This window comes from Esox lucius, chromosome 19, assembly GCF_011004845.1.
Source record: "Esox lucius isolate fEsoLuc1 chromosome 19, fEsoLuc1.pri, whole genome shotgun sequence".
Classification (NCBI taxonomy): domain Eukaryota; kingdom Metazoa; phylum Chordata; class Actinopteri; order Esociformes; family Esocidae; genus Esox; species Esox lucius.
The window spans coordinates 13,849,545-13,869,667 of record NC_047587.1 but is presented as its reverse complement, the minus strand read 5'-3'; the positions used below and the strand labels follow the sequence as shown (position 1 = coordinate 13,869,667).

At 41.4% G+C, this 20,123-nt stretch overlaps 1 protein-coding gene across 11 annotated transcripts in view; it reads left to right on the top strand.

The window, feature by feature from the left end:
- Positions 1-20,123, top strand: part of LOC105028896 (pleckstrin homology domain-containing family A member 5) — a 140,545-nt gene that overhangs the window by 51,817 nt on the left and 68,605 nt on the right. Inside the window, exon 1 of one of the 11 annotated variants that reach the window (XM_034288082.1) lies at positions 16,272-16,854. The exons of 9 other annotated variants lie outside the window; for them this stretch is intronic. The gene's annotated coding sequence lies outside the window, so the exon portion shown is untranslated. Of the gene's footprint in view, positions 1-16,271; positions 16,855-20,123 lie in introns of those variants that run through there. One more of the 11 variants, XM_034288083.1, reaches the window with a different exon arrangement.

Here is a 20,123-nt window from a genome sequence, read left to right as displayed (position 1 = left end):
CAGCCTGGCGAGGCTCCTCACCAGGCAGCAGAACCGCACTAAGACAGTCTGCAGTTGGAGCTAGCATCCCACTTCTCTCACTCTTGCTGCTAGCTAATACGGTGGGGGGAGGGGGGTTCTGCCATTGAAAGTTCATGCCAAAAATCTTCTGCCTTAGACTGTTGTGGCACCATTAGGTGGGCACTGAATGAGAAAAATGACAAATTGCATTATAGCTGGCTTTACAAAGACAAACATCACACCATTAGACATTTGTCAAACGTTTTTGACAAATCTCCCCAGCAGGAAGCTGAATTGCGCCTTATCTAAAAAGAATGAAGTTAGCCAATGGGCTCTCAGAAACTCCACCCCAGGAGTTTGGGCGGAATGATCTAGTGGTACTAGATAGCCTAGTTGTGATGGGCATTCCTTTTTGTTAAAGGCCCCATATTGTGGATTTGTGGTCAATTTGAAATTGTTCTTAAGTATCCATGAAACCCACCCAACAAGTATTCATTTTTGAAAGAAAATCTGCATATAAGTTTTGTCTTTTATTTTCTTTTTTTGTTATCTGTTATCTGCTTTTTTTTAATGGTGGTGCACACCCAGTCATTGATATTACCAAGCCACGGCCTTGATCGTACTGATAACAGTACTGGCAGCTGCTCTGCTCCTGTTTGCCCTCTTAACCTAAACACTTTGATGTGCTACCTAGTGCATCCAAGTGCATCTAACTAGTGATGGCCGACATTCAAGTCGCTGAATTACAACCATGTACTTAGGGTCCGAAATTAACAGCTGTCAAGTGCCAAATGCAGGTAGATTTTCCGTTTGGCGAGTAAATATCAGGAGGGTTTCTACCACACTGGCAGATAAATGTTAGTAATGTAATGAAATATCTGGCATGAATGGCTCAGAGGAAATTACTCATGTTTGCCAGCCACAGACCGGCTCTAGTGCTTCTAGTTTTGTGGAATTGTTTACCGTACAGGACCGTCCGTATCAGCTACTCGAAATCACCCACTTGCCACCGGCCTGCTGCAGGGTACCATTAACCATTAAATTGCTGTTATGAGGCAACATTTACCTGTATTAAGCCAACCTTTTAAACGAAGCCCCACTGATGAAAAGGAGGATGAATCGCATGAAAAGCAGGTTTTGTGAGAAATTGAGGTTTGTTGATAAATGAGTTTCAAGAGGCTGGCTACAGTATGATGCTGAGGCTGTGGTGACGAGTTGTTCTGTGTCGCCAGTATTCTAAAGATAAAGCTCTGACCTCTTTTTTAAGTTTGTATTCAACACTACCTTATTATCTCAATTAAATGTACTGAAATGAATGTGTATGTGACACTAAAAGGCAATTGATCCTTTTGGCTGGTAAAAAAATGTGCTTGGCTGGTGGATTTTTTCATCTACCAGTCCCCTTGGCAGGTGTGCCAAAAAGTTAATTTCGGACATTGATTGAATGTCATAAATCTTACTAGGAATATCTTTTTGACACTTTGACAGCCAATTTACCAATGGCTTAGCACGGCAGCAGCCAGAAAATACAAAGTTGTGCTTCTTCGTATGAACAATTGTAAATTAACAGATTGACTTGGAACACACACACATCCATGTATTGTATGTAATTATTAACAAATGCATTAAAAGTACACCAGGTCTGATGCTAGTTCATGTATATCTGGGTTATTATAAAATATTGATCAATGTGCCGTTTTCCCGCTCTGCTCATCTCTCCCGGGATTCAATGCATTCGCTGCCGTGTTATTAAAGGCGTTAAACCTTTGTATGCTATAGGTTTTTTGGCTGTTTTCACTACTTTGATATTTTGGCTTTTACAGAGACTTCTGCAATATGTATTGTCAAGTGTTTTATGGCTCAAACATCAGCACACCCTGAGCTACACTTAGACTTCACAACATCTTTCGGAGACCCTGAAATTACTGTTTTATGTATAAACATGCAAAGTCAATTCCCTGTTTTGTTTCCAGCATAGATTTTGGTCCCAATACTAACTTTACAACAACATTCATGATGTGTATATATCATGACTATACACCACTGGTGGTGGTGTAATGGTGTGGGGGATGTTTTCTTGGCACACTTTAGGCCCCTTAGTGCCAATTGGGCATTGTTAAAAATGCCACGGCCTACCTGAGCATTGTTTCTGACCATGTCCATCCCTTTTTGACCACCATGTACCCATCCTCTGATGGCTACTTCCAGCAGGATAATGCACCATGTCACAAAGGTCGAATCATTTCAAATTGGTTTCTTGAACATGACAATGAGTTCACTGTACTGAAATGGCCCCCACAGTCACCAGATCTCAACCCAATAGAGCATCTTTGGGATGTGGTGGAACGGGAGCTTCGTGCCCTGGATGTGCATCCCACAAATCTCCATCAACTGCAAGATGCTATCCTATCAAAATGGGCCAACATTTCTAAAGAAAGCTTTCAGCACCTTGTTGAATCAATGCCACGTAGAATTAAGGCAGTTCTGAAGGCGAAAGGGGGTCAAACACAGTATTAGTATGGTGTTCCTAATAATCCTTTAGGTGAGTGTATATCCTTTTACTATTTACTAAATTCATCTGAGGGCTGCACAAAGAGAGGGTGGGGGCCACATGCGGCCATGGGCCGCCAGTTGCCCATGCCTGCTCTAAGTGCTATGTAAAGAATTATGTAACCAAGCATTTATTAAAGATATAGATGTGTAGAGATGGTGAGGCTCTCAACGCTATGTGAAAGGTTACATAACTGAGTATTTATTTAAGGTATAAATTAGTGGTGATGCTGTGGCTCTGAACACTATGCAATGATTATGTAACCAAGCATTTATTAAAGGTATAGCTGAGTAGTGATGGTCAGGCTCTGAATGCTACGTAAAGGATTATATAACCAAGCATTCATTACATTCGAGTCATACCTCTACAGATTTCTTACCAAGTCCAGGGAGTTGGGGATAAGGGGATTTGCTTATTCACAGCTTGGTGTTAGATTTTCCTATCTCTCTGACTGCTGTGGAAAGCAGAAGCTGCTGTGTGTTATAACATTATGGTCTTGTATTTATATCTTTATTTATTTTTTACAAACAACCAATGTGTGCTTCCTATCACCTCTGTTGGAAATGTTGAAAAGTTAAAACGATCTGAAGGAAAAAAGTGGTTGGACGTTAGGTATTGAAAGCTTTTCTCTCTTTGTTATGGTTTGGTTCTGTTGGATATTATGTTTAGGAGGGAGATGCTATTATCATTAGCCAGGTCATGTATGGAATAAGAAATGAATGAGGTACCACAGGTCTTGATGTTGTCAGAGAGAAATGCTGCCAGACGCTGTTGATTCTTTGTGGCAGTTTTGTCTCTAATAATTTTGGTAGCTGAGTTTCTTATCTTTCAGAGCGAGGGAGCGACAATGCTGCTAATGCAAAAATCAAACAAAGAAACGCACTATGTTTTTCAGAAGTGAATGAGGTAAGGTTATTTGTTATATGAGCAATCAGGTGGTGGAGACACTATGAATGTTATCTTTCTGGCCTCTGTGGTACTGTAGGTCTAAATCAACTGTTTCATTGTGCTCTGAAGAAAGGTTTGTTTCTGTTGCCCGACATGGCCTGTTCTAACCTAGCTGCTAATGACTTTTAGCTGTTGGTCGGTGCTTTGTGTTCCCTGGTTACATGACAGAGGTGATAATTATTTCCCCCTAACCCCTATCTGCAGTCCTCTGTTACGTTCTCTGAATACCACACAGCTGCATGTATTAGCTCCTCTCGTTAACAGAAGTTCACTATTAGCAGATTTTGGGTCAGTGCTGTTTGCCTGTTGCCCTGGCTGGGACTAATGAGGAAAGTGTGACTACCATAGCTTGTAGGTGTGTGTGCGTATATGTTTTGTTTGTTTGTGTGTGTGTGTTTGTGCTTGCCTATGTGTTAGAGTGAGTGATGTGTGTTTGTGTTGTCCCTGTTGGTCTCCATGACTTGTCTGGCAGAAGTCTTCCACAGCCTGAAGGTTGCACACGCTGTGCTACGATGAGTCGTTCAGACCGGGAGGCCTCAGTCTTTTCTTATTTCTTTTCTGCCTGTTGGAAAGCATGACTGCACGTCGTTTGTCTTTTTCTGGATTCTTCGCGGGGGGAGGGGCTTGGAAAAGGTCAACAGTCAACTTCTCCCCAAGTAATTTCCTCACAGGCGAGACCTAGTTTTCTCAGTGCAACACGGTGTCCTAAATGCCTCCATAGCCTCTGACGTGTAGCGCACTCATGTTCACCAAGCTCTGTGCAGAGAGCAGGGCTTCACTTGGGACTTGGCCACAGAGACATTTCTGCGGAGGGACTGAGGATTGTATTGACATTTGCATCTCTGCATGAAAGTGCCCATTTAGTGCTAATGGCGTGGAGCAGAGGCTTTAATTGCCAAATTAGTACAGGTGTCTGTGTGAGTGCGGGCTCCCTCATTCCACATTAATCTGCAGAGCAGGTACTTATGGCCTAACCCTCTGCTTCAAGCCAGCCAAACAAACACATTCATGCCTTTTTCAGATTGAATGCTGGAGAACCGTTAAAACCAAATTAGATTTCAACAACCTTGATTTCAGTACTATTCTCAATTAGAGAGAAGAATATTCATCATTTGCACCCCCCCCCCCCCCCCATTTACAGAGTCTTTGATGGATGCTTGCTGCCACCTAAGTTTTGGACCACTTTGTAGACATACTCCCTCCCGGAGGCAATGTTATATTTACACATTGTCTGTGTTTCCTGCAGTGTGATTGGCCTTGCTGAGGGTGGCGAAGAGGTCAATCTTTCAGGCTGTCAATACTATGAGCTTTTAGGGAGGTTGCTAAGTAGTCCTATCGTCAGGGAATGTTTCACTAGATTGGGAGTGTCTATGAACGCAGCAGATATTGGAGTGTGAGTTCTTGATGTTCCTCGACACTTCCGTTCCCAATTCACCGAAGGGCTGAAGGACCACTTCAACATGGCCTTCAATTAAACTTAACAAAGGTGTGACATTCCTGTAGCGATAGGCATGGGGGGGGGGGGGGGTTGATGTGGAAAGATGTGAGAAGGGGGTAGGGTCAGAGGGTCACTGGAGAGGGGGAGGCGTGCTGTGGATGGGTTTAGCATTGACCAGTTGAGGATTCTCATGTTGGATTGCTTCACCATTAAACATTGTTTTGACTTGCAAATGCTGGAATTTGTGGCCTGTTAACATCTACCATGGTTCGCCAAGCAGCTAATGCAGCCAAGAACTTATTGCTCAGTGCCCTCCGATCAGTCCCCATGCTAAAGAAACAGAGTCCCAAATGGTACAGATTGTTTTAAACATGTTTTTTCTGCTGATTGACAATGTGTCAGATTTTTTTTGGGGGGTGGTGGTTGAGTGGGGTCATGTAAATAGCCCAAGTAAAGGCCCAAGGAAATGGTCCTGAGAGACACCCCTGTTTACATGCAGTCCCATATTCAGACGACGGTTTATTTTTTTGCCATCAATCTTTTACAACATAATAACAAAGATACACTTTACAAAATTTTCTAAAACACACTCAGGAATGTGTACCAATTTATTGAAAGTCTAAAAACCAAAATATCTCATGTATTTAAGTATTCTGTCCCTTTTCCTATACTCTGCAAACTCTTCACAGACGCATCCTGTTTTGCTTTATCATCCTTGAGATATCTCTAGTACTTATTTGTCTCTAGTACTTAGATGTCTCTAGTACCTTGGGAAAATTCAATTGATTGAATATGATTTAGAAGACCCACACCTGTCAATATAAGGTTCCTTGACTTCATAGTTCATGTCAAAGCAAAAACCAAGCCATGAAGTCAAAGAAACTCCTTAGACCTCTGAGATATAATTGTGTCAAGGCGTAGACCTGAGGATGGTTATAACCATGGGGCAAGTGTTTTTTCTCGTTTTGTGTAAATTCTTAGAGTACTTACCTTCTAAAGGTGGTTTAATCACTTTGATTGGATGCACATCTAAGTTCTGACTCAATATTCAGATCAGATTTACACTGAATTCTGTTTTGAAATCTTGGAGCAAAACAGAACCTTGAGAACCCTTGGCGGAACACATATCTACCAATTAGTATGTGTGCTGTTGCATTAAAAAGCTCAGCCTCAGATTCAGGCTATAGATTTTCCAAGTCTAATTAGTACAGTGAGTCATTGTTGGTTCAAACCAGAGAATGGTGTAATTATGACCAGTGAGGCGCAGTGATCCGGGGACAGATAAGGCCTACATCCCAAATGGAACCCTATTCCCTACATTGGTTCAGAATTAGTGCACTGTCAAGGGAATAGGGTGTCATTTGGGATGCTGTTCAGCTCAGACCAACTTCCTGTCTGCCCAGGGAGACATAGTGGGCGTCAAAAATGTGCATTAAAAGTAGGTAACAGGTAACCTGGGGACATTTTGTTCGAGCTTCCTCATTGATTACTATTTTTATATTTCTTTTACTCTAAATGGCTAGTCGACCATGTCTTGTTTCTCTTGACGTTTGGAACTTTTGGTCTGAATCCTGACTCCTTAATCCTAACATCAATTTCTTAGAAAAGTCTGAGGAATTGTGATCCAGATTAAGAAAAATGTTGGGTGCCAATAGATTTCAGCTGTCAGAGTTATCATAAGGGATTTAGGGAGAAATATATTTGTACTTATATATTCTGCATTCTGCTGCTGTAAGTCTGACTGACCGTGTGAAGTGCTGTTTGCAGTGGACAGACGGTTAGTTGGAAGCATTTTCACCCTATGCTGAAACCACGTTTCACTTGCTTTTTACTTAAACATTTTGTAGTGTTGGTGAGGACTTCATTAAAACAACTTTGGCAGGCTGTCTGCAAACAGTTTCATATCATCATCCTGTCTTTCTCTCATAATGGTATTTATGTCATAGACACTGTTAATTAATAATAGCAACAAATATAACAAAATAACAACAAAACAAATAACATAACTTAGCCAAAAGCTGCCTTTCTAAACATGGCATCAAGTGATTGCTATTAGGAATGTGACAAATGAGATATTTGATTATTTTCTCATCATCATCTGCGGGGGCTCAGTGTGGTATGTTCTCTGGGAGATACTTTGAGTTATCAATGAAAGATGGAATTTGTGTATCTCTGTGAGAACCTTGGCTGTTGTGAATGGTTTTTAATGCACCATGCATGCCGTTTTTAAAGTTAACAGTCCAGCTAAGGCACTGCCTCTATTTCCATTTTGGAGACATGTTCTACAACACTGTTGTTGTTGGCGGGAGACTTCAAGTGTATGACACTCAAGTCACTAACATCAGCAGAGCAGGTGGGTGGGTGAGTGAGTGGGTGACAGGCAACGAGAAAGCAAGAGAGACTGATGGTGGGAAAGAGAGGAAGAGATGGGGAGAAAGACTAGAAGAGGGAAGGGAAGTGGGAGGGGGGAAACAGAAGTGAAGAGTGAGAGAGTGTTTTGAAGAAGAGTGTTGTGAAGAGTGTTGTGAAAGGGGAGGGAGAGGGGGAAGAGACTGACATAAAGGATCCTAGAGTTTGAGACTAGGCCAAAGGGGTATCCTGTGAAAGGAGAAAAACATGTGAACCCTTAAGGCTTGGTCCTCCTGTGTGTGTGTGTCTGTGTGTGTGTGTGTGTGTGTGTGTGTGTCTCTGTGTGTGTGTCTGTGTGTGTGTGTCTGTGTGTGTGTGTGTGTGTGTGTGTCTGTGTGTGTGTGTGTGTGTGTGTGTGTGTCTCTGTGTGTGTGTGTGTGTGTGTGCGTGTATGTACACTTCTCTCTCCTGTTGACTGGGTGGGAGGTTAATGTTATTTTTCCATCAGCTCTTTTTATTAATTAGCAGTAAACTGTATTTTTTCCAACAAATTGGCATATAAAAGACAAACTACTGTATCTACTACACAGTAATAAGCACCGATAAGAACACTCTTGGCCAATACCAATATTCATGTACCACAATCGGCCGAAACCAATGTATTTCATTTCTGTATAATAAAAGCAACATTGTAATAAAAAATATTGATGATGCTTCTAATTTTATAATTTTTTAATAATATGAAATATAGGTGTTTTCACCAGGCATATTGTTTTGTTTGGGTCACAGAGAAAGAGGTAACCATAGTTCAACCTCCTTCACTGAGCATAATCACAACTGCACAAAATACAATGTTCACAGAGGCCATTCATAATGAAGTTGGGGGCTTTTATCAAGTGCTCCACTACTTGCAGTAGTAATTTACAACAGGCCATGACCTTTCGGGTGGTTTAGAGTACCTCTCGATCTCCCTGACAGAGGGAAAGGGAGATGGTGCTTGTGTGATCTCCTGTTTTGAAGCCTCTCACACAGACACCCCGTAACCTCCGCTCACATTCTCTGAGGTAATTCATCTTTATTGAGACGAGCACTGAATCAGCCCATTAACGGGTGCACATAATGCACAGCAGAGAGCGGTGGACTGGTCAACTATGGTTTTGTTGTTGTTTTCTGCCTGTAAGTGGCCGTGATGGCCTAGCTATCCACCAAAGTTCAACCAAACTTGCTTACTCAGAGACACAGCGTGACTGGGGAGCATGACCTGCCTGGGGAATATTTTGTTAACAGCTCTAAAACCCCTACTTTTCGACCATAGTGAGGTTTGGTCTGAGCCTTTGTGAATGAAGGGAACTGCGAGGGAAGAGCATCGTCTGTGTCCACTCTGCCCATTTATCTATCTGTAAACACACAGCTATGTGTCTGGCTCACCCACCTGTTTCCCCTCCCGGACAAAGACGCGGTCATAAAACCTAATGGCCTTCAGACCGGATGGAGAAACACTGCTGCAGGCAATCTAGACATGAGGTTCACCAGAGGGAAGGGGTGTGTGTGTGTGTGTGTTAAGGGGGTAGGATGACACAGGGAGGGTCTGAGTGACCTTGGTGTGGTAAAACTCTCCGCCCCACCCCCCCATCCCAATCCCCATCCCTCCTTGTACTGAGAACATTATTGATGCAGCATCCAGTTTCTCCCAGGCCTCTGTAATGCTGTTTAATGTTCTGGTGCACCACTCCTCCTTTCCAACTCCCTTCCCTCGTTCCCTTTGTTCTTGTCCTCCCACACAGCCATTCATCTGGAAGGGTTTTATTGGTGTAGTAGGTTTATATCACACCCCAATTTTTATTATTATTTTATTTGGCAATTTCAAATAAATGAGGAATGTTACACCAAGTCACGGGTACACAACTCCAGCTATTAAGGATATAACAATATTTGTATTGTCAATTTTGATTTGTATTGATTGTTTTTAATCTGTCCATTCTGAATTTGTTTATTATTGTTGTAATACCGGACTAAGCTGTGAGAGACCTTCGTATCAGTTGATTTATCTGTATAAATTAAGGTAATGTTTAAACTTCTGCATGGATGAAAACATTATTACAGCAGCTAATCTCCACTCTACATATTAATATAAAGTGTTCTGAACAGTATAGCTCTTACAACTGGAAGGTACCAAGTCTGCGGCCCTGTCTCTCCATATTAGTATGTTTGGTTCTGTGTTAGGCCTACATAATAATATAGTTATAATCCACTTGACTGTAAAATGGCCAGTACTGTCAATCATTTGAATTTGATGAGCTGGTCAGGGCCAACAAAAAATTCTGCTGTGTGGAGTTCTCTGAGAAACACTGGCCTAGATCTAGAATACCTTGCCAGTGTTCATCTCACCATCAGAGACATGGTCTGTAGTATTATTACCTGTGTTCATCTGGTCTGTAGTATTATTCAGTCTGCAGCTGCTATACATGTTGCGTGTAAAAGGGAGAACAACAAAGATGGATAGTTGGAGGATTGATGGACGGATTGCATTATTTAACTAGGATTTTGCTTTGACATTAGATGCACCTCATTAATGATTGATTACTGAGTAGGTCTGCTGCATGAGAGTCCACATTCACAAATACTGTTTCTCCTTTTAGACTCTACTAAGGGAGAATGAATGAGAGCATCTTCTAACCCACTTCTCTCTGTAACAAAGAGAACTAGTTGGCTTCCCTTGACCTAGGTCAGTCTGCACCTGGTCCCTGTGACACACACACACATTTCTGCAAATCATATTACATTGTTAAGGATTCCAACAATTTGTGATTTACAAAGACACCCTTTCTGCCACACAACCTGGCTGCTCACAACTGCTTTGACAAAGCAATATATAGCCAGGTGTCTGTCTGTGTCCGTTTCTGTCTGTGTCCATTTCTCTGTCAGTGACTGTCTCTCTATCTGTGACCATCTCTTTGTCTGTGACCGTCTCTCTGTCTTTGACCGTCTCTGTCTGTGACCATCTCTCTGTCTGTGACCGTCTCGCTGTCTGTGTCCTTCTGAGTCAGTTTGTCTCTCTCCTTGCAGTGGTATAGTTATTGGATAAAACAAACTGGGGTCTGCTAGTTGGATTAGAGGAAATGCTTCACCCCCTACCCATCAGATCACATTTCGCCTATCGGCACTTGTAATTTGTAATGGCTTTTCCATTCAGTTTTTGTGGAATTCTTCATGAAGGCTTTTGCCAATTCCTTTTCAATGCAATATAATAGCCAACATGACACATTTAAGTGGGCCGATAATGCATTGCTGAAGACCGAAAAGGGAATTTTTCACTGCTTAAGTTGCAGCCGTTTAGCTGATGTCAGAATAAGAGTTGTACAAGAGTAATCTGCAAATTATCTCTAACCAATCAGACTATGAAACCAAAAATTTTTAATGCTCCTTTACCCAGTGTGTACTGGCTTAGGTCCAACCCAGTGACCAATCAGAATGTTAGATCCAAAATTCAATGAGTTAGATGGTAAGCTCCAGACTCACTGCAGAGGAGCCTAACGTCTGTGGCTTTGGCGTAGCGTTTGGCCACAGAAAGGGGTTTGAGTTGCCAGCACAATGATGCTTACCACTCAGTCACTCCTCATAGGCCCTCCATTTCAACACAAACTGAAGTTTTTCAACAGCAGTGTTGCACAGTACACTCCAGTTCAGAGCTGTCTTGCCATCGAAATCTGAAAGATGCTATTGTTATTTTCACCAATTTGTACAGCACACGGGTGGTTATTTTTCTATGACATGGCTGTGGCCATTAACATTTATTTACACTTGAGTCGAAACACAACAACAACCTCCATACAGATGGCCGAACAGCTTGCAGAGACGGAGACTTCCCCTCTGCTGACCCCCTGTTCTTTGTGTGGGCGTTACAGCCTAGCAGAGATACTTTTGATTTTTATCTCCTCCTTTATTATGAATTGCCTCTAGCTTTCCATTCTCCATGGATTGACCTCCACATTTTACATGGCTCAGGTCTCTTGATATCACATCACAGCAGAACCATTGCTTTTCCCAAATGGTTTCTTAGTTGCTTGGTTGGTGCTCCTTAAGTTAGCCCATAATCAAGCAGGTAGTTTTGTGTTCAAAAAGTATTGCTAGTTTCATAGAGCTTATTTACATTTTTTCAACAGGTGTATTACGTCTTCACATCCCTTCTGTCTCCTTGTTATCCTATAAATCTCTTCCAGGCTCCAGAGGGGAGGTGTCCATTACGTTGGTTCTGTCCTGGTGGTTAGCAGGTCCTCTGGCCCAAGGACTCCAGAAGGAGTGAATTTGTTGCGGTTAGGCCAGGTCTCTAGAGAGCAATGAACCATGAATTGCGGAAGAGTACACCCCTCACATTTTTGTAAATATTTGATTATATCTTTTCATGTGACAACACTGAAGAAATTACACTTTGCTACAATGTAAAGTAGTGAGTGTACAGCTTGTATAACAGTGTAAATTTGCTGTCCCCACAAAAAAACTCAACACACAAACATTAATGGAGGGGTGGAAGAGGACTCCAGTGTCAACCTGTAAAGCTCTGGTGAACTCCATGCCCAAGAGGGTTAAGGCAGTGCTGGAAAATAATGGTGGCCACACAAAATACTGACACTTTGGGCCCAATTTGGACATTTTCACTTAGGGGTGTACTCACATTTGTTGCCAGCGGTTTAGACATTAATGGCGGTGTGTTGAGTTATTTTGAGGGGACAGCAAATTTACACTGTTATACAAGCTGCAAAGGGGACAGGACGACTGCACCGTATTGAGGGGAGGATGGATGGGGCCATGTATCGCGAGATCTTGGCCAACAACCTCCTTCCCTCAGTAAGAGCATTGAAGATGGGTCGTGGCTGGGTCTTCCAGCATGACAACGACCCGAAACACACAGCCAGGGCAACTAAGGAGTGGATCCTTAAGAAGCATCTCAAGGTCCTGGAGTGGCTTAGCCAGTCTCCAGACCTGAACCCCATAGAAAATCTTTGGAGTGAGCTGAAAGTCTGTATTGCCCAGCGACAGCCTCGAAACCTGAAGGATCTGGAGAATTTCTGTATGGAGGAGTGGGCCGTCTGCAGTGTGTGCAAACCTGGTAAAGAACTATGAAACGTATGATCTCTGTAATTGCAAAGGTTTCTGTACCAAATATTAAGTTCTGTTTTTCTGATGTATCAAATACTTATGTCATGCAATAAAATGCAAATAGATTACTTAAATATCATATAATGTGATTTTCTGGATTTTTGTTTTAGATTCCGTCACTCAAAGTTGAAGAGTACCTATGATAAAAATGACAGACTTCTACATGCTTTGTAAGTGGGAAAACCTGCAAAATCAGCAGGTTATCAAATACTTGTTCTCCCCACTGTACCACACCCCGTCGTACCTTATATGTTATGTATACCATGGTTATCAGCCAATAAGCATTCAGGATTTGAAGCACCTAGTTTATAAACAGTAGTACCTTTGTCATTATTTCAGTTAAACTAAGTCAAGTTTACATAATATCTTAATTTAAAATGGATTATTCTTCCCACATCTGGATTTTTTGCTATTAGTTTGCTTGGCTGCATTGTCATGTGTTGTTATATAGGGTTGGTCCTTTAAATGCATATGATTTCTCATTGACAAAAGAAAGTTGGCAGAACAAATGTGCATTTTGCATTATATGTTTCTTTGTAAGTCATGTAAGTCAGTAAGACCAGCATGCAATGGGTGGACTGGGATACCTTAATAGCCACTGTATGTAAATAATCATTAAGTAACCTGGGTTGCAGGCTATGCCACACATTATTTACAAGCCAACCAAACTGGTCCATATTGCATGTTCAGGATTTGAACCATGTCCAATCCCCCTATACAATCTTAGATCTGCTGGCAAAGCCATCCAGTCAATTTGATCCTTCCTGTGCTATTCAACAGTTTATACTGAGTTTCAGTTTTGCACTTGATAAAACATTCAGAGTTTCTCTTCAGTGCTTTTAGTAGAGACTGGCGCACCAAAAATTACTGTGTTCCACAAAAGTCAGCCAGCATGGTGCTTATACTGAAATCTCTACTTCCAAGGAAGCCTCATCTCTGCTCCATTACATGCAGGACTATCATCATCACGTAAGTGTGTTCCGTAACGGCCAGCCAGCATGGTGCTCCCAGTGAAAAGCCATCCTTTCACTGCTCATTGAGCCTTCTTCCTGCCCCGTTAAAAATGCATTGACAGCACCCAGCAGGTTCAGGAGGAGTGGATGATCAGTGTGCAGTTTGCTCCGCAGTGGATTGTCATGTGCAGTCGAGGTCATTGTCCAGGCTACTGGCTCATCAGTAGTCTTCAAAAGCCCAGAGGCCCCATGCTGAAGCTAATTGTTATTCGAGAGTGAGAGAGGGAGGAGTGTGAGTGAGTGAGGGAGGGGAGGGTGAGAGTGAGAAAGGTGAGAGAATGAGGAGAGTGAGAGAGGTCAAGGGAGAGAAAACTACAGAGACAAGCTGTGTTAGGTGTTTTTCAAAAATTTCTTATGATTTTGTTGAATATTATATGGATTTGACATTCCAATCAGAATCTTGCCAGATATATTCAGGTATGTTATTTGTTGTCCTGCATGGAAGCCCTTTGGCTGTTACTTACTGAGTATTCAGTAAATTATTTTTGACTAACCTCCGGTTGAGACTCTGCTTGCTGAATTCTACACACTTATCTCAGAATGCAATGCAGAAACTATGCGTAGAGCCTAGTTAAGATTATACCATATAGAAAAATCCAGTAAGGGGCTGTTATATTTCACACCTAAAAGAACAAAGCCCGTCATCTACGGACAGATGAACCCAGAGAAGAGCATTGTAAGCCAGCAAGTCCTCACAAATCCAAACACACCCCTGGGAGCGCCAGCTCAGGAACCCGAGACCAAGTTAATCATGAAAACAAAACCAGAACTATTTGTTACAATGGAAAGAATCAACCCAAAAAACAAAACAAACTGGAATGCTAGCTTGCCGTAAACAGTGAGTACATGATGGGTACTTGACCACTCTGACTGACCTTACATAAATAAAAGCCTCATATTACGAAGATGCCTCTGTAAGCAGACCTGGCTCTCAAGAAAATACCTGCAATGTACACACAATATAGTTTGGTGGGTGGCAGGTGACCTTGTGGTTAGAGCATCTGACCAGTATCTGAAAGGTTGACCCTAGAGACCCACAAAGAATTTGAAAACAAATCAAACATTGATCCACTCACTTATCTGTTAGGTGAACTACTTATGCCCTGTGGCAAGAGTTGTGGCTTCTTGTCATTCTGAACAACCAGTATTTATTCAGTGACGCCCCAGTTACTGTTCAACATTTATCATCACAATACATAATAATATTAAAAAAAATTATGTTTTAAAACTTTGTATTTAACTTTTGTTCATTTATATATACTAGTTCCTTTGGCAATGCAAACAAAAAAAGTGCCATTGAATATAAAACCGTGTTAAAAGAGGACTACAGGTTATTTATTGACCTGGTGAATCCTAAACATTCTATACAATTCAAACCCCTCCCCTGGTCCTTGGCTGGTTCTCTTTGAAGTGACTGGATGGTTTAGTAGGTTAACTTATCAGAGTGAATCTGTTGAGCAGCAGGTGATGTTTTAAATCCCTTTCAAACACAAATATATATAGTAGTTTGTTTATAGTTAACGTCAAGGAAACATTTATAGTGCTATTATATAAATCATAACATGTTTTCCTCAATTTGTTTTTAAATGTCTTCCGTACTATAATCTAAATCAGTTTACTTGATAAGAATTGGAACATAAAATACATGCGTGTGTGTTCGAATCCTTTGACAATTCCAATTTAATATCCTGACAAACTTGAAATAGGATAGGCCTAGTATGTGACCTAAAAGTATCAGTATGCCAACTCCAAACAACCTAACAAGTAGAAATCATGGTGAACAAATGTTATTGCCTCTAGTCTGTGACATTAATCATCAAATAAGGTTATGCGAAAAAATGAAAGACGAATCTGACATTAACTCAGAACAAAAACATTGTCGCCAATATGAACTTGATAACTAGCTACAGGATTTGAGTAAACTCATCTGTTTTGTTTAAGTGCTGTTCGTCGTGATGTTGATAGCCATTGTTAGCACCGGGAGTGAATGCTAACGTAAATATGAGCTGCGGTTAATAACCAGAAACTTAAATTTAGTTTTATTGAAATTAGAAGAGAAAAACCATTCCCATACGACATAACATTGTCACATATCATGTCACAAATGCTGGATTGCGTACAATGACAGTGTACTATAAAGCACTGCATGCATGGTATTCTTTACTGTTCTATCCCTTGCCATGAGAAACTGCACATGGTTGATTGTTGTGGATGTATTTAAATGAGTGGCACTAGAAAAAGCAGCTTAAAGAAATGCAAAAACGTTGCTTTTTTATGGCCACTGTATTGTACAGCTGTTGGCTAAAGATTGTTTTAGCAGTACTAGCAAACACAAGGGAGAAACAAGAAAACATGAACCAAGAGATACATGTATATTTCTTGGTAATATAAAACTGGAAATCTTAGGGAAGGAATCAGATTTTGTTACAAACCACGAGCATATTAAGGACTAAGTGGCAGTCAGTGATGGGGCTACTTTAATGTTCGAAGACAACCACACTCTCACGACCGTGTTATTTAGCAAAAATACTATTAAAAAATCATTACGTGCGTTACAACACTCCAAAGTCGGCCTTGTTTGTGTCTTCTCAAACTGTTGCGACACGCGCTTATTTTCTGCTAACTCGCAGTCTGTTGTGTGTTAATGCTTACTTACCATTCGGTTAACACATTAACGTTATATTCACCTCTGACGTCCTTTTTCGTCTTTCCTACTCATTTCACTCTAGTGTGACCACGAGTCGCCACTTGGGATCAACTCACGTGCTTTAGAGCGCATTTTTATTCTATGCGGACTGTTAGGGTGTCTTTCAACTGCAGGTTTCATATTCCCATTCTCTCCTCTACCTTGGTCACTAACATCGGAGAGTAAATGCGCCATGCTCCTTCTATGGCCCTTTGTAGTACCTGTCTCTTTGTCTCTGTCTCTCCTCCTTTTGTTTGGGAAATGTGCTGAGAGACAGAGATAGAGAGACCGAGCGATTGCCACTTTGGCTATGGTAGAGCCTAGTCGTAGTTGGAGCGTGACATCACACTCCCTGCTCTCAGGTTTCGGAAGCATTCACACTTCTGGCGGCAGACACACGGCACGCGGGCAGCGACTGGGGCGAGACTGGGCTGGAGGCTACCTGACAGCTGGGACGCTTTATTTTCTCGCGAGCTCTCTGCCATCTGAGCGCACTTCACAGGAGACGCTTCAAAGCCACGGACTCGTTCCACTTGTTCCAGTCGCTCGGTGAACTCTGTTCTACACTGCTGGTTCGTTACCCCCGACCAACTGATGTTCCACTAATCCGCTCCGCATCTGGATAAACTACGACTCCGTTTCGCTAATAGATAACCTACAGACGGACGATATTATTGCATCACCTGACTGTTTTTTGTGGAATCTTTTAATTGTAAGTAAACGTGCAGTACTTTACCATTGTATTTTGGTTTTGAAAAGCTGGTTTGACTATTTACGGTTCTCTGTGCTTCTTGCATTTGATATAATAAAATGTAGGATAGTAACACACGTTTAACGTTCGTGTATAATAACCGTAGCTTGCGGTTTTTTATGTTGCGGGTGATTTTGCTCTTCAAATTAATCCAATAGTCGGGGTATACCTTATGACACGTGGACCACAGAAACAAAAACGACACGTAAACAAACGGGATTTAATGCTATGTGAGGTTGTTTGATCATTCCTTTAAACAATGTCGGCTATCAATGTTCTGTAGTTCCTTGTGCAGAGGATACTTTTCAATGGTGACATACATCTGCGTGGGACGGGTTTATTGTTGCGCATTGGGCTGGCTTGATAAAGTGATGAAGTAAGAACTGTGTCATGATTGTTTTCTGTGAGTCACTGGACCCACATTGTCTGAATGCTATTGTCTGGTGAACCACACGTTTCTCTGGTAAACTGATTACTTTTATTACACACTTGTCCTGCTATCCAAATGCTTCAGGCTAGAATATGAGCGTTTTCTCAGTTTCTGTAGGTGATGTAGGTAAAACACTCGAGAGGTGGAAAACCTGTTATCTTGGTTTGTTTTGTGGAGATGTTGAATGTTGTTGATCTTCATGCCAGTTTCGAAATGACCCCAGTCCATTGGTGCTGGGTGTGACAGTTCCATTTGCATTACCAGTTAGCTGTTTGTTTTTATGTTATTGCTTTGTTGTGTTCATTGAACATTTGTTGTGCCAATTTCACAAATTCTAAACTACATGGCATGTATCAATGGGTTTAGGAGCTTTTGAAATATTGGGCATTTTTTTTGTTAGACTGGATTTCATAGGTTTATGACACTGTCTTTTCCCTCTGCAACATGTTTGTTATTCACAGTCAGTTAGGCTGTAATTTCAGCGTTTGTTGCCCACCCACTGGCTATGTCTCTACGCCTCAGAGCACTGACCCCTGTCTTCTCTAATATCTGGGCTGCGCCCATCCTTCTCTCTCTCTCTCCCTCTCCTCTCTACCCACTCCCTCTTTCCCTCTCCCTCCTGCTCAGTACAGATTCAGTAACATCTGGTTGATAATATTTATTTTACATATTTGCTATTCATTTAAAAATTGTGGTTACACGCTGATTGCACAATAAAAAAAAAAGGAATCTTAACTAAGTGGATCGAAGTGCAGTGTTAAGAAACATAATTTTATATACTGTATATACAAATAAAGTTCCTTCCCATGATCTTGTGCTTTAGCCAGAGGTCATCAAAACTTTTCACTGAAATAATCAAACTGTTTTAATTGATAAGAGGTGTACACTTCTTCACACTTAAAACAGGTTGACTATCCAACAACAACCTGGACCTTGTTCTCATAATTGACCGTGTTGTGTTTTTTGTAAATAAAGAGCTTAAATGAGTTTAATATTGGAAATAATAAATTGCTCCTTTATTTGTTAATGCTACTTTCATCATGCCTGTAGAATTTTGTGTGTTTAAAAAAATTTTTTGGCAGCACTATGGTCTGGCAGCAACAGAGATCTGGTTCCAGAAAAACTGACAGAATATTTACGCGTCTGTGTTCTGACTCCCGTTAACTTTGTTCTTCAAATTTGCAGGACTGTACTAACTCAGGTAGCACTGTAGCAGGAATTTGACACTTTGAGAGAGAGGCCTGTGTATTAACCTCACAAAGACCGGGGGAAACAATTCACAACTATGCAGAAAACACAAGATTTGGGGAGAGCCTGGACATGTTTTCACCATGCCTCACAGCACCTATGTGCCTACATCACAGAACCATAACTGAAACAGTGTACATGACCTCACACTATTGTGTCTATGTCTTCTCCCTGCACTGTAGCATGCATCTGGCGCTAACATCAACTTCCCACTCACCTTACATCATTATTAACACACACACACACACAGCTACATTACATGTGAACACCGCTGCCAGCCAGTCTTGGTAATGGAGTCCCTCCTGCGGCAGTTGCCCAGTAACTCTCTATACTGACACAGACCAACAGAGAATAAAATGGGCCTCAGTCCCGCTTGTGCAATTAGCTAACAAAATGCTGATGTTATAATTTAATGTGGGTGAAATACAGAATCATTAACAAATAATCTGTAGGTAGACTTTAGGGGCAGAGAATTGATATCACCAAATGGACCAGTAGTGGAGATGAGAGAGCTGAGAGCTTCCTGTGCAGAGGGCTTGTCAGATTGTCAGTCCTGTAGGATGGCCGGCTGGTGTGAAGAAGAGGAGGAGGGGGTGACATTGTGCGGAGAATAGGGGGCCCCCTGGCTGGGTACATTTCATTAGTGCTGCTGTGATTGAGGGTTTTAATATTTACCCAGATGTCTTCTTATCGCTCTTATTATAAAATTTCACAGACACCTCATTCTAAGGAACCATCGGACCAATGTGGTTGTGGTGTTTATGTGATCCTAGCCTCTCTAAGATCTTGAAATCGACTCCAGAGTAAATTGTGTAGAGTTTAACAATTGCCTCTTCCAGTGCTCACTGAAGCCTAATGCAGGGTATATGCTACTTGTTATAGGCCCAGATGTAGAGATCGCAGATCAGTTTCTTTGTTGGATCAAAGAAGAAATTCCCATGTCATTTCCCTCTACGTTTGCAAGGCCAAAACAATCAGGGCTGCTTTTTGCCTCTTTGGGATATTTTTAAACGTTTGATTTTATTGCTGCTGAATCTGCATATTCTTGTGGTATGAGATGGTCAACCAGTTTTTAGAACTGTGCTCAACAAAAGCCAGTGAGAGCTCACCAGATAAAACTCTAATGTGTCTTACACTAAACAGACAAATTATTCTTTGAAATGGAACTTAAACCAAAACAACTGTCTGGGTGATGCTTGAACACTAAAAGTAAGTGGAAAATGATGTCTAATATCCTCAAAAACACCTGATTTGAGCCACGATTTTTATAGCAAAATAATCAATATAATCACATCATTGTTTTCGCAAGATGGCATGCTGCGTGTTATCAAGAAACTTCACGACCAAGCAAGTGAAGAGTCTTTTAGTTTGTGACCCCATCCGTGTCACATCTCATAGCTTTTCACCCAAGTCTTTCACATCTTATAGTGTGTCACACCAGCCTTTCATTTCTTATAGTTTTTCACCCCAGCATTTCACATCAAATAGTTTTTTACCCCAGCCTTTCATGTCTTATAGTTTTTCACCCCAGCATTTCACATCAAATAGTTTT